General features: G+C 43.0%; 1 non-coding gene across 1 annotated transcript; it reads left to right on the plus strand.

Annotated features, from left to right (window-relative positions):
* Positions 1-11,010: 11,010 nt before the first annotated feature.
* Positions 11,011-11,085, plus strand: Trnas-cga (transfer RNA serine (anticodon CGA)). Its single transcript has one exon. It is a non-coding gene; the product is annotated as a tRNA-Ser (tRNA).
* Positions 11,086-17,184: the final 6,099 nt, after the last annotated feature.

The following is a 17,184-nucleotide window of genomic DNA, read 5'->3' on the forward strand; positions in this document are numbered from 1 at the left end:
TTTCCCGAGTTAGGATATTTGTACTGCATAGTACTACTATTATGACGATGATGTGATGATGGTGAGTTGTGTGTGCCAAAATAGGGTTGCTTGATTAGTTTGGGGGAAGGTTCCGAAGGATTTGGGAAGAATCGGGAAGGATGGGGAAGGAAGTCGGCCTGCCTGTAACGCCGGAAATGCATATCCTCCTATTTCCATCTATTGTTCTATATTTTTTTTTCCTTATTTTGTTACCTGAAGATATGACATTTGTGTGTTTGTATATTGTAATTGTTTTACTGTTTGTATATATATATATATATATATATATATATATATATATATATATATATATTTATGTCGATGTATAATTGTTTTGTTTTGTAAATACTATTTGTATTTTTACGCTGGGTTTTGCCTAGGGAAAACTATGCTATCGAACGATTACATCGATAGGTCGTGTGGAGAACCAAAGTGTTTAGGCTCTTTGGTAGTGTGAACTCTGCCGCGTGGAGCGCAGGCAGAGCAGAGACTGGCGGGAGTAGGGCGGTGGAGCAGGTGTGTTGTGTGACGTTCCCGCGAGTTGCCGCACTTTCTGGGTTTGGCAGCATGTAATTGCGCTCGACTTGCTATGATAGTTTCTGAAACGGTGTCGCGGACGGGAAGCATTGGCTGGCGCACATCAAGAGCCCGTTTCGCCTGGTGACCGTGTCAAGAAGAAGGCGCGCCAACATCCAGCTTCTGCAACAGCGAAGGCCGACAATGAGTGACTGTCGCCACCTCCTCGACCGACGACTTCAAACCTTCAATCAACCAACAAGGAAGACTGGAAGCACGTAAAGTTTTAGAACTGTATGGCAGACCTCAGCTTTTAAAATTGTTCCATTTGCCTCACAAAATTACAGCAACTTAGCATGAACCTTTGTTGCTCATTGTCCCAATTGCATTACCAAGCAGGTCGCTTCCTTTCCCGAAATGAACCCGAGTGTCGTTGAAATTCAAGCGCCAGCATTAAAGTAATATCATTCGATTTCACTGCTTTAATTTCAAAGTTCAGTTAAGGTATTCATAGCTGGCTACAATATTTAGATTACACAAGCACAAATTAAGAGTGCAAGTTTTGTTACCATATTTTAGCTTACCTGTGACTGTAGGTCAGCTTGGTACGTACTAAATTTTACTATTGTTAATTGTTGAGAATCATTTAATTCAAGTTCAAAGTAAATATCTTATTTCTAAATTGCGTAGATTCAAGTAGCTTTTGAAATGATTGTTGAGGTAGCTCAAGGCTAACCTTATTTTATTGAATTTCGTAGTGCTTCAGAAACAAAGCTCACTATTAATTTCAGTCACTAAATTAACTTTCAATTTCCCGGATTTATTAATTATTTTGGTAAATTAAGTCATAGTGTAGCGAAATTCATTACTTCTGACAAACATTCAGTTTTCACACAACATGTGTCAACCTTCAGTTGCCACGCTTTTAGTGCTAGTTATATGTGCAATAACCTTTCTTTTTCAGTTATTATAGTAGTTGTCCATAGGACTGGCGACCGTAATTTTCCACAAATCTCAAATATGTAATTAACGCCAGTTAATTGTTAACGTAACGGCCGCACATTTACTTTCTTTATTAACTTAAGCCCTTTTCAAAATTAATTTACACCAGTTTGATTTGCATTTTTCCTTTCATTTTGATGTAACCCTTCCCTCCCTCTTTGCCGACAGATTAACTTCGGTGACGATTGATTTTACCAAATTTCCATTAGGTACACGCGGTTTAATTTTTACTGTCATTAAGGTCGATAAGTTAGGGGGAGGTTACATGCCCTTTCAGAGCAATCATCGCGGCGTTTACCTGAAGCGATTTAGAGAAATCACGGAAAATTTAAATCAGGATGGCTGGACGCGGGTTTGAACCGTCGTCCTCCCGAATGCGAGTCCAGTGTGCTAACCACTTCGCCACGTCGCGCGGTGCCAAAATACGCCTTATTAGTGCCGTTATTAAAACGTTTCGGGACGAATGTGGTTAAAAAATCTAAATTGCGAGCAAAATTATCATTGATCTACAGAACTCTATATGTTGTTGTTCGTCACCATCATACAGAGCTTGTGTGGTTTGAAACACGCACGAGCCGGCCACGTTGGCCGAGCGGTTCTAGGCGCTTCAGTGGGGAACCGCGCAACAGCTGCGGTCGCAGGTTCGAATCCTGCCTCGGGCATGGCTGTGTCATGTCCTTAGGTTAGTTATGTTTAAGTAGTTCTAAGTTCTAGGGGACTGATGACCTCAGATGTTAAGTCCCATAGCGCTCAGAATCATTTGAACCATTTGAAACACATACGTTGCTGGAAAATACACCAGAGAGAAACATCCGTAATGGCTAACTGTCAGATGGCACAAAGAGTAGACTTCTGTGAATGTTAACGACATCTGGGGGACGACTTGTGGATTTCCGCATACATAAAAAACCAAAGGTTAAAACTGCTGGGGCCATCGTAGAATGCTTGTAGCTATATCAACTGAAGTGCCATAAGCTCTATGAAAAGCACACCGCATACATCAATCGGAAATACTCGAGAGAAATTCAGCCTTATTCAAGACATTGCGTTTATTATTCAGTTGTAACTGAATTACCCCTGTTGCAACAGAAAACAAAAATTCCAGTTTTTTTGCTCTGTTATAGCCGTCTAGACTCGACGGAAAATTGGCTCCAGATTTCTGTCTTCATTCGTGAAGAAGACACAGCACTGCGAAAACGAATGAATCTTTTTGAAAGAACCTGTGCAGTAACGCCAATACTTGTCAGTATAAAGATCAAAATAATATTTTAAATAATGTTACTGCTCGGTCACTTACAAATAACAAGCCATATGTTGGAAGTAACAAGGATTATTCAGAGAAACAACATTGCAAAATCCGTCCACCTCTATACTTCTGAGAGGTGAAGTTAGGACAACTTTCAGCTGAAGCCAAAGTGTCCAGAGAGCTGGTCTATCAAGCCAAGTGAAGTCATCAGCTGACCAACCTTGCGGCAAGACCTGTGTCTTCTAGTCATGGAGACCGCCTTCGAACTACAGAGTGCTGAGTGGAGATACTTCTGTGTGAAGACACTATAGTTTTTGGGGAACCTGTGAAGTATCGACGTCGATAGTGAAAAAACATTATGAGAGTTTAATGTTTTATTCCAAGTGTTTTCAAGTCGTCGTTCTTCCGCACCAGCTTCAGCTGCTGCTTATTCGGCTACGAGTTGGATTCCAGCTGACGTCTGTCGAGGCAGTTCCGCATTTGTACGTCCAGGACAATTTTCCAGCGATCCTGGCGCTATGGTCGACTGCCAGCGAGTAGGTGCAGCCATTGCCCAGTGCAACGTGCTTCTCGTGCTGGCTGCTGGAGTGTAATCAGTACCCTTCCGAATTTATGATCGGCCTTGATGACCTATCCGCGATGTAACTGGTGGTGGTAATCGAGTAGTCAGCTGATGTCCTGTCTACCCCTGGTAAGTGTCAGTACCCAAACGTGCCTGAGTGTTGAACAGGAACATGGACCACTAGAATCCCTGTTGCTGGCTTCCAGGCTGAAGTCTATTGTTGGCAGCACTCTGTGATATGGTATTGTCAGAAGAATGCCGATTCCCCCATCAGTTGATAGCAGGGGGCGAGCAGCATGAAGTTCGTCAGGTGAAGGCCATCATCTTCAGCAAGTTCACAGACAGTATCAGAATATCTAGGACATACATTTACTGTTGTTGTTGTTGTTGTTGTGGTCTTCAGTCCTGAGACTGGTTTGATCCAGCTCTCCATGCTACTCTATCCTGTGCAAGCCTCTTCATCTCCCAGTACCTACTGCAGCCTACATCCTTCTGAATCTGCTTAGTGTATTCATCTCTTGGTCTCCCTCTACGATTTTTACCCTCCACGCTGCCCTCCAGTACTAAATTGGTGATCCCTTGATGCCTCAGAACATGTCCTACCAATCGATCCCTTCTTCTAGTCAAATTGTGCCACAAACTCCTCTTCTCCCCAATTCTATTCAATACCTCCTCATTAGTTATGTATACATTCACTACAGTATCGTAATCATGGAATCGAGTGGTGTTACTGTTTCTGTTACCATCGATCCCAATGATCAATCCATTACAAGAGCTGGAGTGCTGGTTTAAAGTGATCTAGCATGAGCCTACGACACAACGCTCATTTTGTAATGACTGAAAATGTTCTCCTCATTCTACTGTATTCATTTAACAGGCTTTTAACTGTTTTGACAGTTCTGTGCTATGTGCTCTTATGAAAGAGCACATCTTCCAAACTAACGAATATGCATCTCTCGTTTCTTCTGGTGTTCCGTTCAGTCTGCTTTCTGCTGAATGGGTACCTTCACTTGGCAAACAGTGTCGTAATGTGTCGACCAGTTGATCCACTTGCGATATACTGGCTCACTTCCTGCTTCTGCCTCTGTCTTGGCAGGCTTGAGTTTCCCTATAACATTGCGAATGTTTAGTAAATGTGAACGTTTAGTAAAATTTTCTGATTTCTACCCTTTTCTCCTATGTGCTGTTACAGAACTTAATAGAACAGCGAGTCGTGCCAGGAAAACTTTGCCACTACAAGGCATAATCGTACCATAAGAGCCAAGGGTGACTGGGAACTGTGGGCTACATTTACCATCAGGGCTTGGGGAGACTTAACTAGTAGATCCAGGGAGCAATTAACAGTTATCATCTCAGAGGGATGTGCCACAGTTGCCACCTGTCTTTCATTCCTGCAGCCGTCTTACTCCTGTTGGATGCTGCGATGACACCCTAAAGAACGTCGCAAGCTCCATGCAGAGGCATTAGGTGCTTTCTAGGGTGCAGTCTATGACGCAATCAGAATACTCTGGTAACCCAGTGCCCCACACATCTTACACCAAGGGCAGCTGAGACAATATTGGCGGAGCTGCGGCCAGTGTGCTGTGACGTCGCCGGGTGCTGAGTAAGCACTCCCACAATGCAACAGCTGAGACAGCATGGCGCATGTGGGTATCAGCACATTCCGGCATGGACAAAGCCCTGTTGCGTAGTTGCCTACCAACACTGCTGGCAACTGTCTTGTGCTCATCTGTCAACAACGTTACCTCATCACAAATCTAGATTGTTTTAGAATTGACCATTGTATTGAAGGTAGTGTATCTTTTATCCAGATTCATCTCAAAGATACTTATAAGGGTGCTAAAGTCCTTGATGTCAGACGCCCTATATCATCATAAAAGGTATTTTGTCCCTCAAGAGCCCGCATCTCGTGGTCGTGCGGTAGCGTTCTCGCTTCCCACGCCCGGGCTCCCGGGTTCGATTCCCGGCGGGGTCAGGGATTTTCTCTGCCTCGTGATGGCTGGGTGTTGTGTGCTGTCCTTAGGTTAGTTAGGTTTAAGTAGTTCTAAGTTCTAGGGGACTGATGACCTAAGATGTTAAGTCCCATAGTGCTCAGAGCCATTTGAACCATTTTTTGTCCCTCAAGAAACTATTGTAGGAGTACTGATGTTCACATTATGCACAGATCAAGGACATCAGTAGCCAAACACAGATTCCATAAAGATGAGGTTTAGATTATGCTTATCCATTATGGATATTTTAGAACCTATTTACAAGATAAGGTTTAATTTATTGAGACATTCGATGATATCGTTTTAGATATAATACTACATATGAAAGTCACTAATATTTCTGCTCCAGCATAATCAATAAGCTGTGCCAACATCTACTCTAAAATCTTCCACAGATGAAGTAGTGCACCAGTTGGGTCTCTTCACAGGGCTTGGGTAATACAGACAAGGTGAAGAACAACAGAATAGCCACTTGGAACATGAGTTCTTTTAATGCAGCAAATCAGAAAAGCTTAAACTTGGAATGTACAGTTTATTGTGTACCCGAGACCCCCTTACTCTTCAATATTATATGACTCATTAAGTGTCGTATCAGTAATGAGTAGCCTGTTTAAAATTATACTTTAATCAACATTACAGACTAATGTAAATAAAATGCTTGTAGTTACCTCACACTTGTTTTAATGCAACGTAACTTGTCTTTCCGTCCTGATAGTCTTCATATCTCTCTTAAGTATACAATGACATTTCATCTTTCTGGATTTCATTGGGCGATTCCTTCGTATCCCCACTTACTCATGCAGTATTTTTACTGCCAGTCACTAAACTTGAGCAAGCTGCAGTGAAGTTATTTTCTCATGTAGATCATTAAACAATTTAAACGATCGTCCAGTCATCTTGTCTTTGCAGGTAGCCTATCTAATGGATTCTAGGGCCAGCAAAAATTTGATTTTTAGTATTTTATGCAAGTATTGACCGAATTAAAAATTATCAGTCAGTTCTAACCTACTCATTAAGAGGTATTATCTTACATTAAAGGTTTAATACAATAAGTAAAGTAATGAAGTTAGATACTGTGTACATGTCTTGTGGCAGCCGCAAATATTTAACACATTAACTCATTTGTAAAGTAATTAGATAATTGGAGCTGCTTTCTACATGGGAGGTTAACTGGTTTTGATACGTTATACATCAGCCTCCATTTTCAGAAGGCTTCTAGCATAAAAACATTCTTACGGCACCCTCCTATTATTTACAGGTAAACCTCATAGAACAGTAATTTTACTATCCTGTTTACTAGAAGGCTCAATATAGACATTAAAACTTCCTGCCTCAATAACATAATTGTAGCATAAAATAAATATTCAAGCAATGAAAAATTTCTTTAACTTCACATAGATGGTGTTATCAACTCTAAAAATATATTTTCTTACGTCGAATCGATCCTGAGCATTCTCCTACGGATCTGCTCGTCGTGTACGAGAAGTGTACATATTGTCGATATCTGCATTAAATGGCCAGTATTCAGTGGTTGTGGTATACACTTGCGCCATGTTTTGAGTATAGTTTATATTGTGGCAAGCAAGCTGTAATCATTTTATCAGTAGACTTGAGGTATCCTTTAAAAGACGATGAAAATAAGACCGAATAAGTATGACTTTTAGGTCTTGTGTCTGTTTTCACGAGTTTTGTGATGACACAAAAGTATCTCCATTCGGTCCTCTGTAGTTCGAAGGTGGTCTCCATGACCAGAAGACAGACTGACACAGATCTTGTCCCAAGGTTGGTCAGCTGCAAATTGAGTACAGGTAGTTGAGACAACCGGATAGATGTAATATTTATACACAACTGTATCACATTCATTGCTAGTGTGACGTGGCGATGACTTCACTTGGCTTGATAAACCAGCTCTCTGGACACTTCGGCTTCATATGAAAGTTGTCCTAACTTCACCTTTCAGAAGTAGAGGTGGACGTATTCTGCAACGTTGGTACTCTGAATAATCCTTATTACTTTCAACAAATGGCTTGTTACTTCACACCGCGTGGTCAAAACTATGATAGCATACCCCTCTCTCTACGATGTCATTCAGATATATTGGCGTTTTGAACATCCAGCTCTTATAGTGCGTAGCAATTACCTCCGTCTTGAAGCAGATCTTCCTTGTTGGGATTCTATCCAGCGGTTGAGCATTGACCTGGTTTGCTCTCCTCTTGCGACACCAAGTGCAGACTTTTAAAATCCTACTCCATTTCCAATCCTATTATTTCGATACGTTTCAGTATACACTGAAGCGCCAAAGAAACTGGTATAGGCGTGCGTTTTCAAATACATAGATATGTAAACAGGCAGAATACGGCGCTGCAGTCGGCAACGCCTGTATAGGCTCAACAAGTGTCTGGCCCAGTTGTTGTTACATCGGTTACTGGTGCTACTATCGCAGGTTATCAAGATTTAAGTGTTTGAACGTGGTGTTATAGTTTGCGCACGAGCGATGGGTCCCAGCACCTCCGAAGTAGCGATGAAGTGAGAATTTTCCCGTACGACCATTTCACGAGTGTACCGTTAATATCAGAGATCCGGTAAAATATCAAATCTGCGACATCGTTGCGGCCGCGAAAAGATCCTGTAAGAATGGGATCAAAGACAACTGAAGAAAATCGTTCAGCGTGAGAGAAGTGCAACCCTGAAGCAAATTGCTGCAGATTTCAGTGCTGGGTCATCAACAAATGTCAGCGTGCGAACCATTCAACGAACCATCATCGATATGGGCTTTCGGAGCCGAAGACCCAGTCGTGTACCCTTGATGACTGCACAACAGACAGCTTTACGCCTCGCCTGTTGATGACTGGAAACATGTTGCCTGGTCGGAAGAGTCTCGTTTCAGATTGTATACAGACGGCCGACTTGTGTGGATATGGAGACAATCTCATGAATCTATGAACCCTGCATGTCAGCAGGGGACTTTTCAAGCTGGTGGAGGCTCTGTAATCGTATGGGGCGTGTGCAGTTGGAATGATACGGAACCCCTGATACGTCTAGATACGACTCTGACAGGCCCTTCTGGTCACCTGGATCCATTCGTGTCCATTGTGCATTCCGACAGACTTGGACATTTTCCATCAGGACAATGCGACACTCCACACGTCCAGAATTGCTACAGAGTGGCTCCAGGAACACTCTTCTGAGTTTAACACTTCCGCTGGTCAAAACACTCCACAGACATGAACATTATTGAGCATATTTGGGATGCACTGCAACGTGCTGCTCAGAAGATATCTCCATTCTCTCGTACACTTGCGGATTTATGGAGAGCTTGTAGGATTCATGGTGTCAATTCCCTCCAGCGCTACTTCAGACATTAGTCGAGTACATGCCACGTCGTGTTGCGGCACTTCTGCGTGCTCGCGCGAGCAATACACGATATTATGCAGGTGTACCAGTTTCTTTGGCTCTTCAGTGTATCTGAAAACCTCTGAGTGCTTTCTTTTTAAAATTAGTCAAATTTAAAAGCACTATGTGCCTCTGAAGAGTGAAGGTGGACATTAACTTCACCCTAAGCTTAAAACATTAATATTCGCCACACTTATTTTTAAAATATACGTAGCTCTACGCTCTGAATCCAAATGCCATCGTTGCTCAAGAGCGACTATTGAAAAGTCCGCTTATGGATGGGAGGGGAACCATGCGGTTTGCACGCGCCTTATGTTCGGAACACATTTGGCATGCTCGTCTCACCACCAGTAATTGCCACCTGGTGTGAAGGCGTGTCTCAGCAGCTCCGACGCATTGACCGGGAATGGGAGTCGTTCCAAAAGCGCCTGGTGCCAGCGTGGTGGACACCGTGTGTAATGACTTATGAGGACGATTTCCGATCTGCAGTAACGTACTGGGTTTCATCTGGCAGATATGCTCTGTCATTTCTCTGAATTCTTCGTACTGCGTAGGTGAATTTCCGCATTACAGTGTAAACAACCACTGGAGCGGGTTTGCGTTTAATAACCGGAATGTACAGGCGAATAAACAACAACACATCAAACGGAGCATAAGATAGTAGCTTTAATAATACGCAGCTCTTTTTTTTTTTCAGTCCAACGCGTTTTAATAATTTGTGAAGGTATTTATTTAAATTTTTAAAATAGTTGCTTTGTTACGGGAATGTATTAAATTTATATTGTCCCAAGCGAAGAAAAACGAGAAACGCTCGCATTTATTTTGTGCGGTGCGACCATTTCGCGATTAACCGCATATCGTCCGAATGAAATGTCTCGCACTTCTTTAATAAACCTGGCGTGACAACAGTTACAGCTGTAATCGGATTATCTTTTCCCCATTTGTATGCAGCAGCGTACACCGTAATGCGGTGGAATATTTCGCGAATACATTGTCTGACTCACTGGTACTGCGGGTCAGTGAACGGACCGGCATTAATAATTATCTGTTTATCAACTTAATTGCGGTGAATGTTGTAGCCGTGTTTTGTAGGGCGAGAGAAAATATTATCACCTATTTTCTCCACGTTACGGGATATCCTTATTAGTTGTACGTCCCCAAATCAGATAGATGCCGCTGAAAATTCCTGGAGTTCACATCGTTGTCAGAGACACAGAAATGATATTTTGGATTGTATGGTGTAGCCAGCAGTAAATATAGACTCCGATATTAATTTAATAATGATGAAGGGTAGGCTCAACTTCAGGAACATCGCCGGTATGGATCTACATCAACACTATACAGCGCAATCCGCTTAATGTTGTGTCGTGGTACTTCTTTTACGAATAACTGATCACCCTCTACTCTGTTCCACTCGCGAATGGAACGTAGGAAGAATGAATGTCAGTAAGCCTCTGTATTGGCTCTAATTTCTCGAATTTTCTCGTCGTGGTCGTTAGGCGAGATGTATTTGGCAGGAAGTAAAATGTTTCCGACACTCCCCGGAATAAGATCTCTCGAAAATCCAATAGTAAAACTCTCCGTGATGCACAACGCCTGTCTTGTAACGTCTGCCAACGAAGATTGTTGAGCAACTCGGTAAGATCTAGCTCCGACTAAATGATCCCGTGACGAAACGTGCCGCTCTTCGTTGGACTTCCTCTGTCTCTACTAGTAGTAGTATCTGGTAAAGGGTCCCATATCCATGAAGAATACTCAAGAATCACTCAAACAAGCGCCTTATAAGCCACTTCCTTCGTGGATGAGTCACATTTCCTTAAGATTCTTCCTATGGATCGCAGTCAGGAAACTGCTTTTCTATTCCAGAATGAGATTTTCACTCTGCAGCGGAGTGTGCGCTGATATGAAACTTCCTGGCAGATTAAAACTGTGTGCCCGACCGAGACTCGAACTCGGGACCTTTGCCTTTCGCGGGCAAGTGCTCTACCAACTGAGCTACCGAAGCACGACTCACGCCTGGTACTCACAGCTTTACTTCTGCCAGTACCTCGTCTCCTACCTTCCAGACTTTACAGAAGCTCTCCTGCGCACACTCCGCTGCAGAGTGAAATTCTCATTCTGGAAACATCCCCCAGGCTGTGGCTAAGCCATGTTTCCGCAATATCCTTTCTTTCAGGAGTGCTAGTTCTGCAAGGTTCGCAGGAGAGCTTCTGTAAAGTTTGGAAGGTAGGAGACGAGATACTGGCAGAAGTAAAGCTGTGGGTACCGGGCGTGAGTCGTGCTTCGGTAGCTCAGTTGGTAGAGCACTTGCCCACGAAAGGCAAAGGTCCCGAGTTCGAGTCTCGGTCGGGCAGACAGTTTTAATCTGCCAGGATGCTTTTCTATTATTTGTTTTATGTTTGCGCAAAAAGTAAGAACTTGAAATACTGCAGAACGATTATGTTTGTTCGCAGTTTCTCTAAGACTGGAGGTACTGCGATAATGAATACCTCAATAGGGAGTTAAGTGCAGTGGAATAATCTCTAAAAAATCGCAGGTGTTGGACAGACAAATTAGATACAAGTAAGGCAACTGCAAGAGCAACTTGGGTGACATAATGGATCAGTTGATCTACAAATGTAGAAAGAACAAATATGTTCTCGAATAGACAAGAATACAGAAAATTAAGTTACTCAGGAATGAACTAAATAGGATGTGCAGGAAGGGCAAAGCACAATAGCTGTAGGAAAAATGTGAAGCGTATAGAAAATTCAAAACAACCTTCGGCGAAATTAAAATCAAAGGCGTCGACACTAAACGTGAAAGGGGATTTCCACGGCTAAACGCAAAGAGGAGAGCAGATAAGTGGAAAGAGTTAATGGAAGGCCTCCACGAGGTAGAGGAAACGTCTGATGATGTCACAGAAATTGAAGACATACGTGATCCAGTACTAGACTCAGAATTAAACAAAATTTCGGAAGACTTTCTATCGAATAAGGTGGAGGGTACAGATAACACATTTCGAAAACTTATGATCGTTGGGGACGACAAAAACCAAACGACTATTCAAGGTGATGTGTGAAACGTACTAGCCTGCAAACATACCGTCAGACTGTCGCAAAAATATCCACACGATGGGTGCAAATGCCGCTATCAGATGAGGATGCTGGTAGATGGAATGAAGTGATGGTGGACTTCGGTGAACTTCATCAAACGTGTAGGAAGGCAGATGGCCACTTATTAAAGAAAAAAAAAAAGAGAAAGAATTGGAGTTCGAATGAAAGCGCTGTCAAAAAGAGACAGTCTCCACTCCTTCCGATCTGATCACGTAAGCGTAGAAAAGATGTGGAATGATTTCAAAGAGATAGTATCGACAGCAATTGAGAGATATATATCACATAAATTAATAAGTGATGGTACTGATCCCCCATGGTGTAGAAAACGGGTCAGATCGCTGCTGCAGAAGCAACGAAAAAAGCATGACAAATTTAAAAGAACACAAAATCCCGAAGTTTGGCAAAGTTTTGCAGATGTTCGTAATATAGCGCGTGCTTCAATGCGAGATGCTTTTAATAATTTCCACAACGAAACTCTGTCTCGGAATCTGGCAGAAAACCCAAAGAGATTCTGGTCATATTTAAGCACATCAGTGGCAAGACGCAATCAATACCTTCACTACGCGATAACAACGGTGAAGTCACAGATGACAGCGCCACCAAAGCAAAGTTATTAAACACGGTTTTCCAAAATTCCTCTACCGAAGAAGACGAAGTAAATATTTCCGAATTCCGATCAATAACAACTGCGAAGATTAGAAACATAGACATCCTTGGTGTAGCAAAGCAGCTTAAATCACTTAATAAAGGCAAGGCTTCCGGCCCAGAAAGTAAACCAGTCAGGTTCCTTTCAGAGTGTGCAGATGCAATAGCTCCATATTTAGCAATTATATACAGCTGCTCGCTCACAGAAAGTTCCGTAACTAAAGAATGGACAATTGCTCAAGTCGCATGAATACCCAAAAAGGGAAATAGGAGTAATCCGCTGAAGTACAGGCCCATATCACTAACTTCGATTTGCAGTAGGGTTTTGGAATATATACTGTATTAGAACATTATGAGGTACCTCGAAGAAAACGATTTACTGACACATAGTCAGCACGGATTCGGAAAATATCGTTCCTGCGGAACACAACCAGCTATTTATACTCATGATGTAATGAGTGCTATCGACAGGGGATGTCAAATTGACTCCATATTTTTAGATTTCCAGAAGGCTTTCGACATCGTTTCTCACAAGTGTCTTCCAACCAGAGTGCCTATGGAGAATCGCCTCAGTTGTGCGACTGGATTCGTGGTTCCCTGTAAGAAAGGTCGCAGTTCGTAGTAACAGACGGAAAGTCGTCGAGCAGAACAGAAGTAATATCCGGCGTTCCCCAAGGAAGTGTTATAGGCTTTCTATTGTTCCTGGTCGATATTAACAACGTAGGAGTCGATCAATGTAGCCCTATGAGGGTACTTTCCAATTATTATGGTGTAAGGTAATTTACTATTCTACAACTTAGGACACTAAGATAAATGAGGGTAACATACTGCTGTTACGTCCGCGTGCCGCTCATCCATAGCATTCAGTGAATGCATGCATGAGGTGCCTACCGGTCAACTGTTCGGCAGTAAAATCATCCATGCTGATGTGTAACAATCTTAAGGAGCAATCAACATTACTGGGAAAACAAAGCCTCAAAAGAAGCGAACATTACTGGATGCAAGTGTGAGAGCGAAGAATGAAGTAGACATTACGGTCGTGAACATCAAGTACTGAATCTGAATGGACATGTTTGTTTCCAAAACAGACGCACAACGCATACTGTCAACATATGCACAGTTGTGAAGTTATTTTCAGTGCAGGGCAAGAAATCATACAGGGTGTTTCAAAAATGACCGGTATATTTGAAACGGCAATAAAAACTAAACGAGCAGCGATAGAAATACACCGTTTGTTGCAATATGCTTGGGACAACAGTACATTTTCAGGCAGACAAACTTTCGAAATTACAGTAGTTACAATTTTCAACAACAGATGGCGCTGCGGTCTGGGAAACTCAATAGTACGATATTTTCCACATATCCACCATGCGTAGCAATAATATGGCGTAGTCTCTGAATGAAATTACCCGAAACCTTTGACAACGTGTCTGGAGGAATGGCTTCACATGCAGATGAGATGTAATGCTTCAGCTGTTCAATTGTTTCTGGATTCTGGCGGTACACCTGGTCTTTCAAGTGTCCCCACAGAAAGAAGTCACAGGGGTTCATGTCTGGCGAATAGGGAGGCCAATCCACGCCGCCTCCTGTATGTTTCGGATAGCCCAAAGCAATTACACGATCATCGAACTATTCATTCAGGAAATTAAAGACGTCGGCCGTGCGATGTGACCGGGCACCATCTTGCATAAACCACGAGGTGTTCGCAGTGTCGTCTAAGGCAGTTTGTACCGCCACAAATTCACGAAGAATGTCCAGATAGCGTGATGCAGTAATCGTTTCGGATCTGAAAAATGGGCCAATGATTCCTTTGGAAGAAATGGCGGCCCAGACCAGTACTTTTTGAGGATGCAGGGACGATGGGACTGCATCATGGGGCTTTTCGGTTCCCCATATGCGCCAGTTCTGTTTATTGACGAAGCCGTCCAGGTAAAAATAAGCTTCGTCAGTAAACCAAATGCTGCCCACATGCATATCGCCGTCATCAATCCTGTGCACTATATCGTTAGCGAATGTCTCTCGTGCAACAATGGTAGCGGCGCTGAGGGGTTGCCGCGTTTGAATTTTGTATGGATAGAGGTGTAAACTCTGGCGCATGAGACGATACGTGGACGTTGGCGTCATTTGGACCGCAGCTGCAACACGGCGAACGGAAACCCGAGGCCGCTGTTGGATCACCTGCTGCACTAGCTGCGCGTACCCTCTGTGGTTGCCGTACGCGGTCGCCCTACCTTTCCAGCACGTTCATCCGTCACGTTCCCAGTCTGTTGAAATTTTTCAAACAGATCCTTTATTGTATCGCTTTTCGGTCCTTTGGTTACATTAAACCTCCGTTGAAAACTTCGTCTTGTTGCAACAACACTGTGTTCTAGGCGGTGGAACTCCAACACCAGAAAAATCCTCTGTTCTAAGGAATAAACCATGTTGTCTACAGCACACTTGCACGTTGTGAACAGCACACGCTTCCAGCAGAAAGACGACGTACAGAATGGCGCACCCACAGACTGCGTTGTCTTCTATATCTTTCACATCACTTGCAGCGCCATCTGTTGTTGAAAATTGTAACTACTGTAATTTCGAAAGTTTGTCCGCCTGAAAATGTACTGTTGTCCCAAGCATATTGCAACAAACGGTGTATTTCTATCGCTGCTCGTTTAGTTTTTATTGCCGTTTCAAATATACCGGTCATTTTTGAAACACCCTGTACGAAATACACGTATAGATTACCCACCGGAGACCACGTGTCCCAGATACTAAAATACTCAGTGAATATCCCTGAAGACCATTGAAATTTTGTCGGTGGAGTTAGGGGTCACACCATATATGTAAGGCCGTCCGCACACGGAGCGACTGGAAAGGAACACAACGGGCGGGTGACGGCTGGTTGCCGACTAGCTGCAGACGCTGTTTCGCACATGAGACAAATCGGAAATGAGAAACTGCAGTTGTCGTGTGTCAACGCGTAGGCGACGGAATATTGTATCTCGCACTCGAGAATCTTTTGGCATGTGGAGCACAGATTCAAGCTCACAGGAAGATGTGCTTCTATACTACACACGAATGAGAGAAAGAGGAGAATTCTGGATTCATCCGTATATGCGACGTAATGTAAACTACAGGCTGTTTGTAGCAGCCAAAGAGTTGTAAGACAGAAACGAAATTCATAGCTTTTTATAGAACGACTAAACAGTGCTACTGTGATTGGCAATTGATTCCTTCCACCTTATCACATCGTTATTTTTATTTTGAGAACCCAAATACCGTATCCTGAGATTTATAAACGCGGAATCTTGGAGATGGTGGTTTGTGCTCGTTAAATCATTTGTATGTGAATTTGTGAACAACATTGTACTTACGCGGGGATATAAAAAAAATGGAATAACGTTTCCGTGGACGGAGCTCTTGTGATACGCATTTCTGCCACTAGGCGTGTAAAGCGCAACTCATTACAGTTCAGTGCCGCCTGTGTTGTCATCTGTTTGTTCTATTCCTGTGCAGTGATTGTTTTTGCTATACTGTTTTGTTCTTATTTCGATTTTTATCATGGGAAGCTTCAGTGAACAACGTGTATCTGTGAAATTTTGTTTCCTACTCGGTAAAAATGCTGCTGAAACTGTTTTAATGTTGAAAACAGGTTACCAACATGGCGCTATGGAAAAACTCAAGTGTACGTGTGGTATGCTCGGTTTAAAAATGGCGATATGCCGATTGATGACCAACTTCGTTCTGGACGTCCATCGACTGCCCGAATCAACGAAAATATTGAAAAAACTCGAGAGCTTGTGCTCACAGACTGTCGACAGACAGTTGCTCAACTGTCACGGATTCGAGCTTGGTTCAGCGAATTTTAACGGAAGATTTTGGAATGAAAAGGGCTGCTGCCAAGCTTGTTCCCACATCTACATCTACATTTATACTCCGCAAGCCACCAAACGGTGTGTGGCGGAGGGCACATTACGTGCCACTGTCATTACCTCCCTTTCCTGTTCCAGTCGCATATGGTTCGCGGGAGGAACGACTGCCGGAAAGCCTCCGTGCGCGCTCGAATCTCTCTAATTTTACATTCGTGATCTCCTCGGGAGTTATAAGTAGGCGGAAGCAATATATTCGATACCTCATCCAGAAACGCACCCTCTCGAAACCTGGACAGCAAGCTACACCGCGATGCAGAGCGCCTCTCTTGCAGAGTCTGCCACTTGAGTTTGCTAAACATCTCCGTAACGCTATCACGCTTACCAAATAAACCCTGTGACGAAACGCGCCGCTCTTCTTTGGATCTTCTCTGTCTCCTCTGTCAACCCTACCTGGTTCGGATCCCACACTGATGAGCAATACTCAAGTATAGGTCGAACGAGTGTTTTGTAAGCCACCGCCTTTGTTGATGGACTACATTTTCTAAGGACTCTCCCAATGATTCTCAACCTGGTACCCGCCTTACCAACAATTAATTTTATATGATCATTCCACTTCAAATCGTTCCGTACGCATACTCTCAGATATTTTACAGAAGTAACTGCTACTAGTGTTTGTTCCGCTATCATATAATCATACAATAAAGGATCATTCATTCTATGGATTCGCAATACATTACATTTGTCTATGTTAAGGGTCAGTTGCCATTCCCTGCACAAAGTGCCTATCCGCTGCAGATCTTCCTGCATTTCGCTGCAATTTTCTAATGCTGCAACATCTTTGTATACTACAGCATCATCC

This window comes from Schistocerca nitens, chromosome 1, assembly GCF_023898315.1.
Source record: "Schistocerca nitens isolate TAMUIC-IGC-003100 chromosome 1, iqSchNite1.1, whole genome shotgun sequence".
Taxonomy (NCBI): domain Eukaryota; kingdom Metazoa; phylum Arthropoda; class Insecta; order Orthoptera; family Acrididae; genus Schistocerca; species Schistocerca nitens.